Source organism: Lissotriton helveticus, chromosome 5_1, assembly GCF_964261635.1.
Source record: "Lissotriton helveticus chromosome 5_1, aLisHel1.1, whole genome shotgun sequence".
NCBI lineage: Eukaryota > Metazoa > Chordata > Amphibia > Caudata > Salamandridae > Lissotriton > Lissotriton helveticus.
Window position 1 is genome coordinate 1,251,736,625 of NC_136065.1, and position 20,688 is coordinate 1,251,757,312.

Sequence of the window (20,688 nt, forward strand, 5' to 3'; positions counted from 1 at the left end):
GACAGCCTAATTATAAACCCAGCGGGTGCCCACCCTGCGGGTTTATTGCCAGTGGAAGCAGGTGTCCACCCCGCATGCCGGCGCCTTGGAAATTGCGAGCAGGAGCCTACCCCGCGTGTGCCCTGGAGGAGCGGGTGCTCACCCTGCACGAAACTGCCAAAATCACCGCTGTGGCCCGGGCCGCCGTGCGCACCAAGAGCGGGTACCCACCCGGCAATTGTCCTTAGCTAAAGGCGGGAGTCCACCCCGTACTTCAGAATCGTCCAGGATCACCGCCGCTGCCGGGAGCCACTGGGAGCACTGTCGGCCTACCCGGTGACGACAGAAGAACGTCATCTGGGGTGGGGGCGGAACCAGGAAGACACCGCGCCTGCAGGCTGCAGGGAAGAGTCCAGAGCCTCGCGTGGGACCTCCATCGAGACCCGGGTCCCAGGAGGGGGCCCGGGTGAAGCCAGTTGAGGCGTTGTCGGTGGCGGGCTCCCGTGAGCAGGGGAGAGCCCTCCCTGCTGAGCCCGCGGGAAGGAAGCGGCAGGGGAGAAGACCGGAGCCTCGCAGGCCCCTGGTGACGACCCCAAGGACTGCCGGTGAGTGGGGCTGTGGGTTGAGTTAATAGGGACACGACGGGTGCCTCTTCTGAGCCCCGCAGGCCACAGAGACAGCGGAGGGCGAGACCGGCTGCGGATTTCCCCGCCCAGCCCCCAAGGAGTGGTGAGTGGGGCTGGGCTCCGACTGTTAATTGGTGGGGCCACTCTTGTTTAGAGTCCCGGAGGGGGACTCTCCTAACCCCGCAAGGCCCACTTGGTCTGTCCCTACCTTCGCTGCACCGCAGAAGCGGGCACCGGCCACATGGGCAGTTCTGTCGCGGAGAGTCCCAGAGAGAGAGAGAGAGAGGGGCTCTCACTGGTTCAGTGACTTGGGCCCCCTTCATTATTGCAACGTCTTGGTCAGTTTTGTACCTTCTGAGCCCCAGAGAGGGGGCTCCAATGGGCCAGTACTCTGTCGGCTACAGCATTGGTGATTTGAGAGTCCCAGAGGAGGGGCTCTCCCGGCGCAGTGGCGCCCAGGCTGATCTGTGACAAGGAGCAGGACATGCTGGTGATGCCCTAATGATGCCTAACGTTATTGCCCTGATTTTCTAGGATTATGCCGGATGGGAATGTTATTCCTGTTAATGAGATCTATGCAAATGTACCCTTGCATAAGGTTATGCCTCCAGGCTCATATCTGATAGGCCTGATGTTACGCATAAGGAGTTTTTTTATGCCTAGTGCCTCACGCTAATGTGAATTGACTGTGTCTAACCTGACATTTCAGTTTATGCCTAATGTTGCCTTTATGCTTATGTGTAATCTAATGGGACTTAGGCCTACGGCAGATGTTTACCTTTCATGCCTAATGCTTCTTTTCCCCTAAGGCTACAGCGTTGGTATTCTGTATACCGTGCCTAACCTGATGTTTCCCTTCCAGGCCTATGGCAATGGTGATTTATACCTGAAACTATGCATAATGTGTTCTCATGACTAATGCCTTTATGCTAATGTTGCCTAATGCTCTTTCCTTGGACTCACAGGTCAGGCCTACTGCCTTTATGCTAATGAGGTTGTATTTAGCCCTTGATGAGGCTTCCTGGTTATGCCTAATGTTTCCCAGGTTCGGTGCCTCACGTTAATGTGATTTATGCCCACAAGTCTATGCCTAACGATAATGCTTTTATGTGTATGACAATGTTGCCCAGGCTAGGCATAATGGACTTATACTAAAATTGTTCTTGCTAATGAGATGCTCTTATGCTAAGAGGAAGTTCTATGTTCAGGATTTTGGCAGAACTACTGGTCGTCATACCTTCATTGCTGATGGATTTTACATTTACCCTAATTGTACCTTGTGATGGTTCTGGCAGCGGATTGGCCCTGCCTGGTAAATAGTCCCATGTGAATCATTACCCAGTGCCAGCTGGCACAGTTTATCTGCACCTGTGATTCCCTTCTGATGTGTTTATTTTACAAGACACATACTGTTTTTCATGCAACCTGGTGTGGAGTCTCTTTTTGTAGTGTGCCTTTTGTGTCGCCTGTGTGTGCTGCGTGGATGCTTTACACATGTCCTCCGGAGTTTCGCCCACCCGCTCTGCACCACGCTACCCTTTTCTACCATACTTACATTCCTTATTTTCTTTTCAGGTAACACAAACGCACCCGTCCACTTCCTCAACATTTTGGAGTGGGCACATTCCCCATGTAGGACTTGCCCTTTGTGGCTAAAGTTCCCTAAACTCTTTGCTTTCCCCCAGACCGTTTACCTGACATAGAGTTGCCAATTTAGATGCTTTGGGTACTTTGCCACTGCTGATCAGTGTCAAAGTACAAGTGTTCCCTATGTAAAGTGTAATGGTAATTGGTTGGCCATGATTGGTATGTTTGCCTTACTAGTAAAGTCCCTAGTGATGTGCACGTGTGTGCCAGGCCTAGTAATGCAAAGGCGCGCAGAGAAGGGAACTCAGGCCTGCAGTGTAGGGCTGGCGCGCAGTTTGCTAAGTTAGCATGCTGTCCTGACAAGTGCCACCACTTGTCAGGCCTGACTTTCCCTTTTGCATACACATTGGGCACCCCTGTGGTAGGTCCTGGATAATCCCTGGGCAGGGTGCAGTGTAGGTAAAAGGTGTGTGTTATGTCCTGACAGTGAAAAATACTTCATTTCATTTTTCACTGCTGAAAGGCCATCCTGCCCTAGGACAGATGGGGGGAGGGGGAAGCTGGGTGTTGTGTTTGTTAGCCTCGTTTCCTATAAGTTTAAAATGGAGAGGTGAAGTTTAGTATGCATGAACTCACGGTGTCATAACACATCTTTCTGTGAAGGTGGTTAAGTCAAGGTGTGTTCAGAATCCACTCTTTTAGAAAGTGACTGAGTTTTGTGCTTTAAGTATTTCTGTGTGTCTCTGCTGAAATGTGGATTGACTGTCTGGATCTGAGAGGTGAGAGGAACTGGGAGAGGTCTTGACCCAGGGAGGGGTTGAGATGGCACCAGGCTGCCCTGCATCTGGAGAGTAGGGGGAGGAGAAGCCCAGGAGGTGAAAAGGCCTGGGCTGGTGCTATAAACCAATTGACTCATCTCTTGCTGAGTGATTAAGGATCCAGACCCCCAGTATCAAAGGGAGAAAGGTGACACTGGGAGGGAGACACCCAGAACTGATTTAAGGAGGGATCAGGGACCCCTGAGCACAAACAAACTTCAAAGACATTAAGGGATATAACTATGAGAGCTGAAACCCCTGAACGTTGGAATGAAACAGAAATGGATTGAGACTGAAAAGGCTTGGACCCATTCTTTGGTCAAGAGGAACCTCTGCTAAAGAACAAGCAACTGAAGAGACTGCTGTAGAAAGACCAACTCTTGCTTCGTGATCTGGGGCTGGTCTGCAGTTTGCTGTTCTAACCAAGGGAGAGGCTGTTGGGACTGTCAGTCAGTCAGTCAAATATCTTTATTCGATTATTAAAAATCATAAAAGAGCGAGCAATACATGAGAACATTTCATCAAGACACATAATGTATAGATCATAATTTTGTTTAAAAAACCCTAAAAACACGTTATACAAAATAAAATATACATTGATATTTAAAAAGAATAAAATCAATAAAATATAGAAGGTACACATTAATCAGGGACAAGGTGCCTAATTTTAAAACGATGCTTGTTTATACGTGCACCAGCAACCAAGAAACTAGCAACATGAAATGTCACTTTTAGGTTCGGTAGAAGTTGCAAGAACAACATAGCTGGTTTTACCTGTGTAAAACCCATATTGCACAGTATAGGCAGCAAGTATTTTTTCCTACTCTCTTTGTAATGACCGCAGAACAGGATAAAATGAGTCGTGTCTTGGATAGACAAATAATCGCAGTCACATGGTTCAGCATTTTCAGGTCTAGTCCACTGTTTAAAATTACCCAGAATGAATGGAATCAGATCAAGACGAAATCTTGTTAGAAGGAAACGATGGTATGCTTTATTTACCAAAAAAAGATACGGTTCCATACCTGAAACAGATGTTAGCATACAGTGTTTCCTAACCGTAGATTTGTTTAACTCTGTGGCTTTCCTCTCCAAGACATAGCGGTCAGTCAATACATTTTTGACTATCTTTATGTCTTCCTGATTTATCGTGTGTGGGGAAGAAAAAAGTTCAGGTTGGCCAACTAGAGTTAACTGCGTCTGAACATATTTTAACCATGGAATACTGTGTGCTCTATCCAGGGCTAAACAATCTTTGAGGATGCTATGATTTAGAGTGAGCTCCTGGTTGAGCCACACTTTCAACCATCCAATAACTGGGGCTAACTTTAAAATGTCGGTAATATAGCCCAGTCCGAGCTCCGTGTGTATTATATATGTCAAAGTCGATTGGGGGACGGAAAGCAGAGTTCGCAAAAATTTATTTTCTACTTTCTGAATCTTGTCATATTCATGATTAGTGTACCCCCAAATGACAGAGCCGTATTGAGCAACCGACAAACATTTGGCTTTATAGACCTTTATAATGCTTTCCATGGGACGGGCTCCAAGTTTTTTGGCGAAACCAAGCAACCCAGCAGCCGCTCTTGCTACAGCGTTGCTTTTGGCCAAAAGCTGGGGGCCCCACTTACCCTTTTCGTCAAAGGTCACGCCTAGATAAGGGAAGGATGGAACTCTCCTAACCTCTTTCCCAGCGAAGAAGAATGTTTTAATCTTTCTTTTCCTGCCTGCGGCTCCTGCTATCATTACGTGGGATTTTTCTACGTTTGTTTTCATGTCCAGCGAGGCCATGAAATCCCCAAAAGATAAAAGCAGTTTATTCAATGCCACTCCAGAACGTGCTAAGAGGACAGCGTCATCCGCGTACAGGAGGACAGGTATCTTTGTCTCTCCTGCACGTGGGATATCAATATGGGACTCTGTCAGAGCTGCCTCAAGGCCATTTATATAAAGAGTAAAGAGGAGGGGGGCAAGGATACATCCTTGCCTAACCCCCCTCTCTGAGTCAAAGTGACACGTGCATCTTCCTTCCCTTGTCACTCTGACCGAGGTCTTGAGGTCTCTGTGTAGCTCGGCCAGATATCCTACCAGGGGAGCATGAATGCCCATGGACAGAAGGACTCCCCACAGCTTAGCCCTGTTAACCAGGTCAAAAGCTGAGGAGAGGTCCATAAAGGCCATGTACAGAGAGCCCCCCTTGGCAATTACGTATTTACTTATGATCAGTTCTAAATTTAAACACTGATCTAAAGTTCCTCTTTTGGCTCTAAAGCCATATTGTGCATTTGATAAAATGCCCTTCCCTTCTAGAAACTGAGTCAGTCTTCCTAAAAGGACTCTTCCCAAGATCTTAACACTAGAATCAATAAGGGAAATTGGCCTATAACAGGCCGGATCTGTTCTTTGTCCCTTTTTAAAAATCGGTATTATGGTAGACTTTGACCAGCTAGTAGGAAAAACAAAATCTCTTGTGGCATTAAAGATGTTGGTAAGGATTTTGGCACTTAGTTCAGGGGCACTCTTAAAAAAGTCAGCGGGAACCCCATCGGGGCCCGGTGCCTTTTTAGAGTGTGTGTCGCTGATCGCTTTTTTTACCTCCTCTATACTAAAAGGGGAAATAAGAACTGGTACTTGTATAGATTCTATTCCACGGCCTGGGATATTATCAGGGCAACTGTAAATATTACTAAAATGTGTGACCCACTGTTCATCGGGAATGGTGCAATCTGCTCTCTGCTTGTCTAATCCCACAAAAAAAGGATGGTTTATTATCGCCCAAAATCTTGAGCTATCTCTCTGTATGTCGGGCGACAACAAATCGTTCCAGGCCTCCTTTTTAATCTCTAATTTCCTCTTACTGATAGCATGATTATATTTTTTTCTTAGTAATGCTATCTGTACTTTATCTCTTGGTATATTTTTTAAAGCCTTCAAGAGAGTTGAGTGAGCCTTGGAGCAATTTGAGTCAAACCATTTTGGGCCCCTACATATATGGGGCTTTTTCCTTGTAGTCAGGTCTAAATTGACCTGGCGGCAAATAGCGTTAAACGCTTCTAACAGAGTATTAACGGAGTTATTATTATCCAGGCAGATTGCAACCTCTCCTTCAACTTTAGACAGGGTATCCTGTATAAAGGTTATTGGGGTGATTTGGTCCCATTTCAGCCTGCGATTTTGATCTGTCAGGACTAAATTGGTCACACATAATACTTCAGTTTCTCTCTTTCCCAGGACTCCCTGAGATACAATCTCTAAAATTACTGGGTTATGGTCACTGAAGACTGAAGTTTCTACCTTATAGTTTGAAACTTCAGACAAAATACTGGTCGATAAAAAAATATAATCTACTATTGTGCCGGTGTTGTTACCCACGTATGTTGGTAACCTCACGCGTATGTCACTACTAAAAGATTCATAAAGATTAAAAGTTGCTAAGAGTGATTCCAGAGCCTCTCCTCGTGATGAGTGTTCAAAGTGCGGAGTGGAGAGGTAGGGGGGAAAATCCTCATATTCCACACGGCAATCCATGTTACATGGGTGAATATTATAGTCTCCCATGAGAATCACATCATAACCGTGAACACTATTCTCACTGTGGGAGGACAGGAAATCATCTAGAGTTACCAAATGCTCGTTCAAAATTTGACTGACAGGAGAATTATAAAAATTAACTAATAAAATAGGCTGTGAGTTTTGTATAGTTAATTCAACCGCTAAAATGTTTGTTGAATTAGTTTTGATCTGTCTTGGCTTTCCTAGAACATCTAGGGAAATATATATAGCCAGACCTCCCTTTGCCCTTCCGGAATTACTAGGTACTGCAGGTACAGAAAAATGAGAAAAGCCGTCTAGGACAAGTCTGTCTGACGTTTCCCAGGTTTCTTGGAAGGCAAGAATGTTGTTGGATCTGACCATCTCCAACCAGTTCTTATTGTTGAATTTGGATCTGATGCCAGCAACATTCCAGCTCATAATTCTGCAGACCCTATAGCCAATGGGTTTTGGATCTAAAGGTCCCAAAGCAGACAAAGAACCCTCATTGCTAATGTCTTTTGTAAGAGGGAGTCAATCATTCTGATCCATGAAGGACAATGGGGCGTAGCGATTAAATAACTGAAGAGGTTCTACAAAGGAATTTTGCTGTGGTAAAAGGGGATAGTGGGCCACTGCATTATGCCTTATGTCTTGCCCCGTATAGTGCTAGAGTCCCAAAATCTGTCCCACCCTGGCGCGGGAGTCCTTGGATAAGTAACATTCTGTTGCTCCCCATAAAAAAACTTCAGGGTTAAAGGGACAACAGTACCCTGTCTGCGTTGAGGAGGAAATAAGTTGGCCAATATGTTAGGGAGGACATCATGATTCGAGAGGCTCACTGTCACACAGTCCCCTTTAAACTTTTTCGGGCGGTTTCCCAGCCAGGGGACCGTGGTTGTGGACTTGATAACATTTGCCAAGTGGTGTTTTCCCCCTGGGGCTAACCGCATGTTACTGGTTAGCCAGTGCAGAGCCTTACTTGTAAGGGAGGTAGTGCTTTCCACTGTTCCCCCTTCTAAGGGGGGTACATTTGCTAACACAAGAACCACTGGTGTGGCCTCGACTAAAAATTGTAGGGGGTCTGTAGTATGAGTAGTTACTGGGGGTAGGCTGACAGAGGGGATATCATCTGTTGGGATGTTAACTAAAAGAGAGCCCTCAATAGTGGTGGCCAATGATGTTAATGGTTGGGGCAATACATTTTCAACAGGCAACTGAATCCCTTCATTATCACAGACAGCTTCACTAACCACATTTCCCCCTATATTATTGGTCAGGTTTGTAACTATCGTGGTAATGTTTTCTACGCCACCTGCAACCGTAGTAACGAGACCACCCAACCTCTTAATCTCTGCTTGCAACTTGTCAAGTTTAGATATTAAAGGTTTTAGAGTTGGCTTGGTAGTTTGGTCTGCCCTGTTCCCATGATGCACTGGGCCAGGGACAGACTAATTTGCATATAGCCAGGTTCTGAGCTGGGATGGGGCAGTGAGCTAAATAACGGTGATGGATCAAGCCCTGATCTTTGGACTGGGTAAGAGTGGTCTGCTTAATTCAGACACTCTGTTCATCACCACCCCCTTTTCTGAATCATTTTGTCCACCATAAGCGTGGAAGGGTATACTCAGACATGAGTCCCTTGCTCACTGCTCCATCAGGATTCAAGCAAGCCGGGCCGAAGACGCCTGAAATGGCAGAAACCGGTCCCCGGAAGCTTGTCTCCTTTCTGGTGAAGAATTGGCTTGGTAGTTTGGTCTGCCCTGTTCCCATGATGCACTGGGCCAGGGACAGACTAATTTGCATATAGCCAGGTTCTGAGCTGGGATGGGGCAGTGAGCCAAATAACGGTGATGGATCAAGCCCTGATCTTTGGACTGGGTAAGAATGGTCTGCTTAATTCAGACACTCTGTTCATCACCACCCCCTTTTCTGAATCATTTTGTCCACCATAAGCATGGAAGGGTATACTCAGACATGAGTCCCTTGCTCACTGCTCCATCAGGATTCAAGCAAGCCGGGCCGAAGACGCCTGAAATGGCAGAAACCGGTCCCCGGAAGCTTGTCTCCTTTCTGGTGAAGAATTGGCTTGGTAGTTTGGTCTGCCCTGTTCCCATGATGCACTGGGCCAGGGACAGACTAATTTGCATATAGCCAGGTTCTGAGCTGGGATGGGGCAGTGAGCTAAATAACGGTGATGGATCAAGCCCTGATCTTTGGACTGGGTAAGAGTGGTCTGCTTAATTCAGACACTCTGTTCATCACCACCCCCTTTTCTGAATCTAAAGGTTTTACAATAGCATTAATTTTTAGATCGAGAAAGTCAGCAATCCTTTCGAAAAAAACATCCTCAAAAGCATGGTTTTGATTATCCTCCGATACATTTACTTTTGATTATCCTCCGATACATTTACTTTTGATTATCCTCCGATACATTTACTCACTTACTGTTGGGACTGTGCTTGGAGGCGCTGGGTCCCCCTGCTTGAAGAAGACTGTGCTTTGTGCTGTGTGTTGTTACCCCAAGGGCCCGAGGTGAGCTGTCTCCCTGTTTGGAAATACAGGAGCATAAAAGTTTCCAGTGATGGTCCAAGCAACGCGGTGTGCACGTGCTTTTGCAGATTGAGACCCTCAGAAGTTGTACCTTGTGATCATGGGCACGCAGGATTAAGCTGAGTCTCAAACGCGCAGGGTGCGTGTTGTGGTGCAGGCCAAGGCGTTGGTGAGGAGCGCCTGGTCGTTGTGTGCACGGAGAGATGAGATGAGATGAGATGAGGTTCGGACACGCAGAGTGTGTGTCGTGGTGCAGGCCAGGCCGTTGGTGAGGAGCGCCTGGTCGTCGTGTGCACTGAACTAAGAAGTGAGTCTCAGACGCGCAGAGTGCGTGTCATGGTGCAGCCACGGCGTTGGTGAAGAGCGCCTGATCATCGTGTGCACCGGGAGAAGATGTGAGTGTGATGCGGCGCCAATCAGGAGCGGCCTTAGACAGGAAGCAATTCGAGACGACCCCGGAAGGACCTCCCCCTATCAGGTTCCGGACGCCGGAAAAGCCGGAGGAGAGACACACACAGTCGTCGGATCAAGCTCGTGGCAGGAGACCCGGACCAGAGAGGCGACGGAGAAGACGACCGAGGAAGAAGACGACTGGAGCGAGGACTGGCGGAGCGTGTGAGTAACTGAGAACCGCCCCTGTCGCACCTTATAGTGCTGTGTTAATAGCCCCCTTGTTTTGTAAATAAACACCCGAAAGACACGGCAATTCTAGTTCACTGTAAAATATTGTACAGCACCATTGAGCCCTGTATAGCACGTGTGTGTGTTGCCCATACACGTCCCTCTCACCGGACACGGTCTGCTTCTCTGCCCCGTTCTGCTTCTATCCCGACCCGACCCTTCCTTCCCTTCCTCACGGTCACTTCATTCCCCCTCACAGAAACCTGGGTGTTGGTAACGGTTCAACCCTCAATAGTCCAGTGAGACTAACGGCTCCTTTTCTTTTTGTTTATATCTCCCGGAACCTCCGAGGACTAACCCAGACCGACCACAGAAGAAACCACTCATCAGACGACCCGGACCAGCCCCTCCTTCTCGTCGAAAGTGGAACTTTTCTCTTGTTTTCGTTTCCTCATCCTTTATGCACTTTGTCCGTTCAGTGACAAGAATAAAACAACCATTGCCCACTATCTCAGGCCTCCACGCTTGTTATTCCGGCCAGCCAGTCCCACACGTTTACAGTGAGACTCAGACGCTCAGGGTGCGTGTCGTGGTGCAAGCCAGGGCGTTGGTGAAGAGCGCCTGGTCATCGTGTGCACTGGGAGAAGAGGTGAGACTCTGACGCGCAGAGTGCCTGCCGAGGTGCAAGCAGAGGTGTTGGTGAAGAGCACCGGGCCCAGTGAGCACCAGAGAAGAGGCGAGTCTCAGACCCGCAAAGTGTGTTTCGAAGTGCAACCAGAGGCGCTGGTGAGGAGGGCCTGAGGAGTGTGTGCACCGAATTCTAAGTAAGTCTCCACAGTGCTGAGGATGGGTCTCGGTGTTCACTGAGACCGCCGGAAGGAGGGCCTGGTCATTCAGCCCTCGGAGTGAAACACCAGCGGCCCGGACCGGCAGCCCCGGAGGAGCTGAGCAGCCGGCCCGAGCTCACCGTACCCATTGATGGAGTTCTGGATCAAGGCCCAAGTCACTGAAGTAGGAGAGGAGATTGGGGTCGCGCCCCCCTGGTAACGTGGATCACCACCTGGGGTGGGGTGCGGGCCTGGAGGGACACTCTCTCGGCCTCTCGCTTCTGTCAGCTGTGCGAGCCTGTTGCTTCGGCTCGAATCTAGGTCTGTGCTGGGCCAAGGAGGGGCACTACTGGGGCCGGAGTGAGAAGCGGTACTTTTGTGTCATCATTGATACATATTGGGTGCATTGCTAACGGAGCACCTAAACTGTCGTATTACAATTTGCATTATTGCTGCTAATGAACGATCGCACTGTCGTATGACGCCGGACCTTATTTGTACCTGACCTAAACTGTCGTATTACAATTTGCATTATTGCTGCTAATGAACGATCGCACTGTCGTATGACGCCGGACCTTATTTGTACCTGACGAACTACATGCTACGTATGGCATTGTTTCTCTATTGCACAGGAGAATATTGTTACGCATTGCAGTATTTGTTTCCTTTTGCAACGTGTGGGATTCTAGCAATACGACTTGCCTAACCTTTTGGAAATGGTTAGAAGTAAGCTTAACTGTTAGTTAAAAGCGATGGTTGGGATTAGAACCTACCAACCCACTGGAAGGAATACTACCCATGCTTATATGTTGGTTTTGTATTATGTGGTCATATTGTATAACTTCTTATATAAAGATCATACTCATTTTATAAAAGCTCGTGTGGAGTCTATTTGTCGTGTCATCATTGGGTTGCTGTGAGTGTGGTTGCACGCATCGTATACTCGTGCCTTGGAGATAAGCCTGACTGCTCGTGCCAAGCTACTAAGGGGGTGAGCAGGGCTATCTTGGACGGTGTCCTTACTTAGCCTAATGTTGAAACGAGGGGTCAGGGACACCCACCTCCAGCATTTGGTGGCACTTCCAACAGCCCATCAATAAAATGAATGGTGACACACCAGTAGTGCTGTGGTGTGCAATGCCCGTAACGGTTTCTTGAGTACTAGCTTGTAGTTTAACCCGTTGACCTTAGACAATTATACGTTCTCCTTGATGACCCTGTTAAATCTCTCTACGAGACCATTACTTCTAGGATGACAAAGGGATGTTTTAGTGTGCTCAATGCCCATGAACCTCAAAAAATCCTCAAATTGTGCTGAAGTACATTGACATCTGTTGTCGGAAAGCACTTCATCAGGCACCCTTTCTCTGGCAAACAGATTCAAGAAACTGAAAAACTCATGAGGACAATGCTATACTCGGGTAAACCACCTGATAAAGTGATTGAACCTATAATATCCATCGGAGTGCCTCTGTATACTACAAATTATCTCAGAATCTCAATCTTTACCTTAATCATCAGTGCCATTCATTCACTACTGGGCAATCTGGACAGACAGTCCGCTAACAAATTCTTCTTACCAGGCACATACTCAACACTATAGTTGTGTTCCTTAAGTCTATATTGCCATTTGGCAATCCTGGGAGTAGATTTCTCTCCCCCTTTTGATTTAAAGAGCTGGACCAATGGTTTGTGATCCACTCGTACAGAAAAAACTTGATCCCCATAAGTATTTTATTTATTTGAAAAGTTTTATGTAGCGCTGGCTAGACCCAAAGGTTATCAGAGCTCTTTACATGACGAAGAACATAGTTACAAAGTTACATCAGTTGCTGGAGCATAGTTACATGAGTTACATAAGCATAGCATAAACATAGGCGGGAGGGGGTAAGAAATATAATGGACAGATGAGGAAAAACAGTGTCCGATGTCCGGCTGGGTAGGTGACGGCCGAGGGGTGAACCAGAGTCAAACTCCTCTATTGCTGCATAGGACAGCTCCACCAGTCATCGGCCAAAGGTTGCTTGGGCACCGCAGTATATACAGAAGGTTCTTGATTCTGCCTAGGGGGGGCATCTCAAAAAGTTCCATCGTGAGCGCCGGACGCGGTGTGCGGAGCTTGTCTCCGAGGGGTAGTAGGATCATTCCCAATCCTCTGCTGTGTGTGTGTGACTCCCTTGTCACTGTGGTCTCTCTCAGAGGGGTCTCTGAAACTCCACAGCACAGATGCTGGATCCTTCCCCAATAAGGGGAGAAGGAGAGCTTTGGTGAAGGGCCCACTCATGGCGGCCATCTTAGGGGAGATAGAGTCAAGCAGACTGGCAGGGAGAAAGTACTTCAGGGGTAACAAAGCAGACAAAGCAGTTAAAGTGAAAGGCAGACAAAAACCGTGAAAAGCAATGTCCAATGTCCGGCTGGGTAGGTGACGGCCGAGGGGTGAACCTGAGCCAAACTCCTCTATAGCTGCCTAAACAGCTCCATCGGCCATGATTGTTCGTGCTCCACTGTAAGTACAACACTTATGGTTTTAGCCCAGGGGGCATCATCGTAATTCCAACCTCCAGCTCACCCTCATTTCGCCTGGTGCATCAGCCCATTTCTACGCAGCTTTTCAAATAAAAATAAACCCTGACCTTAATAAGGTGGGGTATTGCAGGAGGGCAATCCTGGGTGCGTACAATAGACATTCCGTAGAGAAGCTCCATCAGCATGTAGTCCTGCCCACCCAGCGGCCGCACACTAGCAGGGCTTGTAATGGGTAATGCCCTACTAGCAGGCAACGGCCTGCCGTTCAATTAAGGAGTACGTTGTCTCGATTCCCCTCCAGCTTCTTGAAGCAAACGTTATTACTTCATCTTTGCCCCCTCTGCTCTGGGAGAGTACAGCACCTAATTTCCTTTGACTGGAATAAGTCACGATTATTGTTTGGTCCTTGGTGTCAAGAGCCTTGAGGAGAATGGCATGAGCTACTTCCTTTTTGATCTGGTCAAATTCTTTGGCGCATTCATTATCCCAGTTTAACCTGATGTTCTTTTTGAGGAGTCTTCCCATGCAAAAGGTTTTTGCAGCACAGATGGGGACAAACCTGGCATAAAATTTAACGAGTCCCATAAAGGAATCACATGGGTTGCAAACATTCTCTGTGGCTTTTACTAAACATGCTTTAGGTTCCATACTCTCAGAGAATAACTTGTAGTCTTAATACTCCACAGTGGGCACACTCAGCCTGCATTTTTGGATGCTCAGAGTCACACTTTTATTTTTTAACATGGATAAAACCTAGTGTAACCTGCCATTATGCTGGTCCTGGTCAGCACCATATACCGGCACATAATTCTGAAAAGCCTTCACCATGGGCATCCCTTTGAGCATTCTCTCCTTAATCCTCTGGAAAACCACAGAAGCAAGTCCAAAGAGCATTTGTTTGAATTGAAAGAGTCCTTCCTGGGTGATGAATGCTGTGTAATGCCTGGATTCAGGGTGTAGGTCAACCTAGTGATATGCTGATGCCATATCCAATAGGCTGAACCATTTACCTCCTTTGAGGGATTGAGTGATTGATTTGAGAATTATAAAGCGCAACAATCACCGTAGGGCATCAATGCCAGCTGTCTGGAAGAGGATCGCCATTACACCCGCACCTGATAGAGAACAAACCAGCAAATAGCCATGTCAAGAGCCTTCCTGAATGGCAGAAGAAGGGGTATGGCTCTTCAGGTAAGGGGAAGGAAATTCCAGAGTTTGCTTGCAGCCGCAGAGAGTGGCTGATATTAAAGCGATTTTAGTCCCATGGTGTTTCCTGAAGCCGAACTGGGAGCCGTCAAGCCAAAGTTGTGTTCTGCAGTTTCCATCAGCTGGCTGTTTAGATGCTACTCCAACATTTTTGCGGGACCGGGAGTAGGGAGATGGGACGATAGTTCTTACATTCCCCGGGATCTAAATTGTTTTTTTTTTAAAAGATGGCTTGCTTCCAGCTACAGGGATAGGATCCGGATAGGCTCTGCTATGATGTTGGCTGCCATTATGGTGGCATGCTTCTAGGGGTGATCATGCATGGGTTTTCCTGAGATATTCTGTGACCAGTAGGGGCGAAAGATTAGAGAATTTTGAGAGACCTATGGTCTCAATACTTGGGCCTGATGGCCCCCCATGGGTGCCAGCTGGTTATCGATGAGTGACTGGACAGCCTGGAGTTAGGATCAAAACCTGTGTAGATATCCATGATTTTAGACTGAAAAAAGTTGCTAACAGGTCACAGAAACTCTGGCTCTGCTCTGGGTTGTGAAGCTGAGAGCTGTTGTACTAACCTAAATAGATATTTAGTGGAAGATGAATTTTTTATTTTATGCGTACAGTATTTGGATTTTTTTTCTATCAGTGCGAGCTTATATTCCTTGAAACTTATTTTATGTAGAATTCTTTCATGCTCATCTGAAGTTTTTCTCCAAGCCTGCTCAGAGTGACGGCAGGTTTGTTTATGCAACCTGAGTCTTTCATTGAACCAAGGAGCTGAAGGGAGGTGCTTTTTATGGGTTTGTGTCTTCAGGGGGGCCAGTATATTGGATGTAGATTACAGCATGTTGCAAATGCCTCTGTCTTGATCTTCTTGAATTATGCAGTGTATACTATGTAGAGTATTGGCTAGCGTCTCAAATGAGACACCTTTCCAATTTCTAGATTTATCCAGAGGGTGAGGAATTCTGGAATTACTAGCTGTAGGTGGAAGGGACAGATCAAAGGAGACTGCGCTATGGTCGGACCAACGCATAAATCCACACACACATATGCAGCATACCATTCACCTTTTTGACAGAACCAGAGGAGCTACCCAGTCAGAGGACTCAATGAGTTCTATCACATCATTGCAAGGCCAAAGGTACCATCCGAACCGTATGCACGACTGTCTGGGTTTCTAAGTCAACCTGGGAGAGGATGCGGCCTAACTTCTAGGATGGTTGACCTCAAAGCTGGGGAACTGGTTTTGAGTCTCAGCAGGGACGTTCAATATCCAGTGATTTTGTGCAAATCACTTAATCTCCCCGTGCCTAACAAAAATGAATGGGTCCGTCTATAACGCAACTGGTGCTCATGTAAAGCGCTCTGATACCTTTGGGTCTACTTTGTGATATAACCCTCCCCCCCCTCCAAATAACTTATTTTATGTTTAAGACTTTTAAACAAACCCAGTTCTTTCTTTTAAATTTCAGGATACATGGATTCCCATGTCTCCTCCTTGACTGTTTGTACCTGGAAATAGTCCTTCTTTAGTATAAATTGAAGGGGATTATTGGGATCCACCATGATCCCCAAATTTCCTTAGTCCTTCCACCCCAATAAACATGCATCATCACTCGCCACACATACTACTTCTCGAGATTTACTGTCCCTTAACTCAAAATCAGCATCAAATTCACCTACAACATAGATGATCTTCCCACCATAGCCTACAGGGCATAAAGAAGACCCCCTTAAATCAATGCCTCGGAATAGCTCCTTCCAAAATTCTTACCGATAACGGTGAATGAGGACCCTGAGTCTGCTAAAACCTTAATGTCCACACCATTAATGTTCACCAATCAAAAAGGCCTTCTGGTCCCTGCAAAACCACACCACATGTGTCCTGCGTATGCTCCCCATGCATGACGGTGAAGAGCTGATCCTCCTCACTGGATGATAACTCCCCCCTCAGCAGATTGTTCTACATTGTGAACATTCCTTGAAGAACCCTTGCCAGATGATCTGCACACCCTTGCAAAATGCCCTTTTTTTGAACATTTGACGTGTATCTTGTCTATAGCTGGACACACTCTTGCATTATCGAAATGATTTGTGCTGGCACATCTAAAGCTCTCCAAACATTTTGTAGCAGCACTTTTACACCTTTCGTTCCTGTCAGCTTTTTCCTGGATCATCTTCTCTTTTGTTTTCTTCATCGACCATAGGAACCACTTTCTTAGGAATGTGTTTCAAAATGTTGCGGCCCTCAGAACCTAAGCAATGCCTGAAGATGGCATATTTATTCTCATGCGGTAATGACTCTCCCTCAAGGGCATCTAGTTAGGCTTTGAATCCTTACTTCCATCTTTCCCAATCAGACTCTGGAGATGGCGGATCTGGGACAACAAAAGAATGAAAAGAATGCAACCTAACAGTTCCCCGGCTCCAAAGTCGGTAGCACTGGCTGTTATGTCCCATCTTCCTTAAACAACAGTTGGTTGAAAAATCCCCTTTATTCTTTCTTAATATTGCGATTTTGCCTTCATTTGCTTTATAAACATTTAGGATTTGTCTAGTTAACTATTAAGTTATTTTGAAGTGTTTTAACTTGTATTTGTTGTTTTCACTGTATATTTCAAAGAAAATAAAGAGCAGATTTTGATAATTTTCTTTATATTGTTACCTGGGTCTGCATTAAAATTCCTGTAGAGTCTGCTAGGCGTGATGCAGAACTCTCAACTCATGCGCATGTGCTAATAAACACACACAGATTTAGCCTTTTCTCCTGTATTTAATATTGAGGAGCCTTATTACAAAGCCATTAGGAATTTGGAGGGCCTCGACCACAGAATGCCTTTGATATCTGGTTAATCAGTATAAATTGTGGAGCGCTGATGTAGTGGAAGAGAAAAGCAGGGAAGTTCTTGCAGAGGCGCAACTAGAGCCAAATTTCGGGGGGGGGGGGGGCTAAGAAAAAATTTCGGGGGGGGGACTGAACATTTAATCAGTAGGCAGAGTGGAGCTGCAGGGCCTTGAACAAGGGATGAAACAACACCAAGGCCTAATTAACATTCAAATGGTCTTTTAAAGAAAACGTTCGGGTGCGGCTGTGTGTGTGCCTGGGATCTGTCTCATTCCGGGCTGCCACACACGACGGGGGGGGGGGGGGAGGGGGTGAAGCCCGGTGAGTCCAATGGGTGTTACGCGCCTGAGTTCTTGGTAAAAGAGAGCTGGACCATGATGGAGGTGTTGGATTAGGTGGAGCTGAAGCAGGAAAGAAGAGCTGGAACTGTATGGTGGATGGGTAATGTATTCCTGTTATCCAGAGGGATTAATCGTTAGCATTGCATATGATTAAGAGGTCACATTATCCCCACATCCTCTTCCCAGTCATTACTTATGAGGTGATTTCTCCTCTGACATGAGAGAAAACAGGAAGTTTAAAAAACAGCTCCACCTACACACCCATATACATATAAGGTTAAGCTCCACTGTTTTTAGGTCTCGCCTGTGCCAATGCGCTTGCGCATTGCTCCGGCGAGATTATAGTAAGCGGAAAAGAAAAGTCTAACAAAACGGCTGCGGATCGCATACATTTCATGTGATCTATGCGCGTGCACACCATCGCCAGCCATATAACACACCACCATTTGTCTGTGCCTCGGCATCAGACTTCAGAGGCTGCCGCTCCCCCCCTCCCCCGCCCCCCGCGTTCACATTGCGCACCACCATTTGTCTGTGCCTCGGCATCAGACTTCAAAGGCTGCCGCTCCCCGCCACCCCTCCCCCCCCACCACAGCAATGCTGAGAGCTTGTTTCTGGACGAAAGTGAAAGCCTACTGTTCTTGATTACAGTAGCCTTGCTCCTCAAATGCTGTTGCTGTGTTGCCATCTCTCTAGGGACACTCAGCTTGAAAACACTCGACTTGCTAGCTGCAATGCTACATCTGCTATGCTTTGCCTCTAGACACGTTGACCCCTCGCAGACTGTGCTGACTCTGCCCCTCCTGATTCTGAAACTGACCAACGCAGTCACCACGCAGTCTCTTCTCTCTGTCTTATGTCTGCCCTGCCACCATTTACTTCGGACCCTCACCCTCACACCTCCTCACCCTCACACACCCTCACCCTCACACACCCTTACCCTCACACCCCATCACCCTCACCCCCATCACCCTCACCCCCATCACCTTCCCTCACCCTCACACCCCCTCACACTCACACACTCTCACACACCCTCACTCACCCTCACACACCCTCACTCACCCTCACAACCTCACACCCCTCACCCTCAACCCTCTCACCCTCACCCCCTCACACCCCCACACCCCCACACACCCTCACCCTCACACACCACATCACTCAGGAACACCACCACATCACTCAGGGACACCACCACATCACTCAGGGGCACCACCACATCACTCAGGAACACCACCACATCACTCAGGAACACCACCACATCACTCAGGAACACCACACCACTCAGGGACACCACCACATCACTCAGGAGCACTACTCAGGGGAACCACCACATCACTCAGGGACACCACCACATCACTCAGGGACACCACCACATCACTCACGGGCACCACTCAGGGGCACCACCACATCATTCAGGGACACCACCACATCACTCAGGGTCACCACCACATCACTCAGGAACACCACCACATCACTCAGGAACACCACCACATCACTCAGGAACACCACCACATCCCTCAGGGGCACCACCACATCCCTCAGGGACACCACCACATCACTCAGGGACACCACCACATCACCTCAGGGGCACCACCACATCACTCAGGGACACCACCACATCACTCAGGGACACCACCACATCACTCAGGAACACCACCACATCACTCAGGAACACCACCACATAACTCAGAAACACCACCACATCACTCGGGAACACCACCACATCACTCAGGGACACCACCATATCACTCGGGGACACCACCACATCACTCTGGGACACCACCACATCACTCACGGGCCACCACCACACCACATTTAGGGGCACAACTCAGGGGCACCACCACATCACTCAGGGACACCACCACATTCATCAGGGATACCACCACATCACTCTAATACACCACCACATCACTCAGCCCAACCACATCATCACATCACTCAGGGACACCACCACATCACTCAGGAACACCACCACATCACTCGGGGACACCACCACGTCACTCAGGGACACCACCACATCACTCAGGGACACCACCACATCACTCAGGGACACCACCACATCACTCAGGGGCACCACTCAGGGGCACCACCACATCACTCAGGGGCACCACCACATCACTCAGGGACATCACCACATCACTCAGGGACACCACCACATCACTCAGGAACACCACCACATCACTCTGGGACACAACCACATCACTCAGGGACACCACCACCTCACTCAGAGACACTACCACATCACTTGGGGAGACCACCACATCACTCGGGGACAACACCACATCACTCTGGGACACCACCACATCACTCTGGGGCACCACCACATCACTCAGGAACACCACCACATAACTCAGAAACACCACCACATCACTCGGGAACACCACCACATCACTCAGGGACACCACCATATCACTCGGGGACACCACCACATCACTCTGGGACACCACCACATCACTCACGGGCCACCACCACACCACATTTAGGGGCACAACTCAGGGGCACCACCACATCACTCAGGGACACCACCACATTCATCAGGGATACCACCACATCACTCTAATACACCACCACATCACTCAGCCCAACCACATCATCACATCACTCAGGGACACCACCACATCACTCAGGAACACCACCAGATCACTCGGGGACACCACCACGTCACTCAGGGACACCACCACATCACTCAGGGACACCACCACATCACTCAGGGACACCACCACATCACTCAGGGGCACCACCACATCACTCAGGGGCGCCACCACATCACTCAGGGACATCACCACATCACTCAGGGACACCACCACATCACTCAGGAACACCACCACATCACTCTGGGACACAACCACATCACTCAGGGACACCACCACATCACTCAGAGACACTACCACATCACTTGGGGAGACCACCACATCACTCGGGGACAACACCACATCACTCTGGGACACCACCACATCACTCTGGGGCACCACCACATCACTCTGGGACACCACCACATCACTCTGGGACACTACCACATCACTATAATACACCAGCACATCACTCTAAATCACCAGCACATCACTCTAATACACCACCACATCACTCAGCCCAACCACAGCACCACAACAGCACTGTCCTTGCTTGCTACCAACAAGCATCGCCATAGCCAATAGGACTCACATTAGGAAAGTATAAGCTATTGGCTTTGTGAATAACTATGCTATTAATTTATATATTTTCAAA